Genomic DNA, 1,665 nt, shown 5'->3' on the forward strand with positions numbered 1-1,665 from the left:
CCAAATCCACGTGTCAGTCTGAATCTAAGAAGGATAAGTTTTCAGTGGGGAACCATGAAAAGTCAGTGAGCATTCACTGTAGAAAGAACCAAGTTGAAAACCTTAAGAAAGGTAAATATTTTGAGAACAGTGGCAACTGTCAAAAAAGGGTGGCTAGGGGGCGTCTACTTTATGGCCTAAAAATACACTCAGACTCCGTTTAAAGCAGACAAATACTGACATTAGTAGTACATGAAGAGAGAATAATACAGAAAAATGCAAGCACAAACGTTGGGTACAAGTACAAAATTCAGAATTCCGTCCTCTAAAGTTAAAGTATTAAGCTTTGCAGAACAAAGTCAGAAGCCACATGAGTTGCCTAGAGATAAGTATTTAGATTCAGACACATCTTCTGCTGAAAATAGTGATACCTCAAGGCAAATTAGTGAAATCTTTGATGAGCCCAGCACAACTAAAGAAAAAAGACAAAAGAAAAAAGATTGTGGTGAAAACAGAACCAGCAGTGGTTCATTGGGAAGAATTATGAGTCCTGCAGATTCCATTATTCCAAGAAGATTGACTCCTACAAATATTTTGTAAGGAAAACTGGAAACCAGAGTCCAAAATCCATGTGTTTTCCAACAGGATGCTGTTGCTGACAGAATTGTAAATAAAGAAATAGATGATTGGCAGGTCAGAACCACAGATTATGATGTTCCTGCTGAAATGAGTGAAAATAGTTACCATGGAAGCATCTCAGAACTGAAGTATTCAGATGATTTCACCAACCCTTGCTCTTCAGAAGACTTCTACACCACTGAGGAGACCAGCAAGAGTTTGCAAACTCATGATAGTAGTCCAGGGGCAGAAATTTCATGTAACAGTAGGTCTAGTGGAGCAAGACCACTCTCAAGGAAAAGTAGCAGTGAAAAGAGTTCTGTCTTAGCCCACCCTTTTCGACTGGATCACCAGTACTCTCACAAAAGAGAAGGCATCTTTCAAAGACTCGGGAAAAAATCATGGAGAAGGCATCTAGTAACTCCACTGGTAATTTATCTTCATCCCATGGGACTGAGGAAAAAGAAAGCCAGATAGACCAAAAGAGTAGGCATAATTCTAAGGCTAAAAAAAGAGGTCAAGACTTCTCTATGAACTTAAAGCAGAAACTGGTTGCAAATGGTCAGAAAAAAAGCCCGTCGCTGTGGACATCTCAAGTGAATTCTTACCTACCCTCTAATTTGTCAGAACTGGAACTAAATATTCTGGATGGCAGTACATCAGATCATTTTGAAGAAGAGGATGACATTGGTTCACTAAGAATTTCAAAGCAATACAAAGATATCTGTGAGTTAGTAATAAACAGACTTCCGGGATATATGGTGTAAATATATACTTTAAAAAAAATTTATGTGTACTGTTAAAAATTTTAATTACATTATTTTAGTGCTTAAATTATGTGAATAGTTTTTATAAGAAAATAAATGTCATTCCTTTATGCTTAACTAGTATTCTACCTTAAAGCTGATAATATTGATCATGAGATCACCTCATAACTTAGTAAGATTTCTTTATGAGTTATTTAAAAATAAAAGTGTATCTAAACTTTTAAAATGTGGAACATTCTAAAGCTGACTTCATTGAAATAAAGGTTAGTTAATAAGCATAGCTGCAAATTTTAATGGGATT

General features: G+C 35.9%; 1 pseudogene; it reads left to right on the top strand.

The window, feature by feature from the left end:
• The first annotated feature begins 705 nt into the window (after positions 1–705).
• LOC124961250 (microtubule-associated protein 10-like) lies at positions 706–1,364 on the top strand (annotated as a pseudogene).
• Positions 1,365–1,665: the final 301 nt, after the last annotated feature.

Source organism: Sciurus carolinensis, chromosome 12 (genome assembly GCF_902686445.1).
Source record: "Sciurus carolinensis chromosome 12, mSciCar1.2, whole genome shotgun sequence".
Lineage (NCBI taxonomy): Eukaryota > Metazoa > Chordata > Mammalia > Rodentia > Sciuridae > Sciurus > Sciurus carolinensis.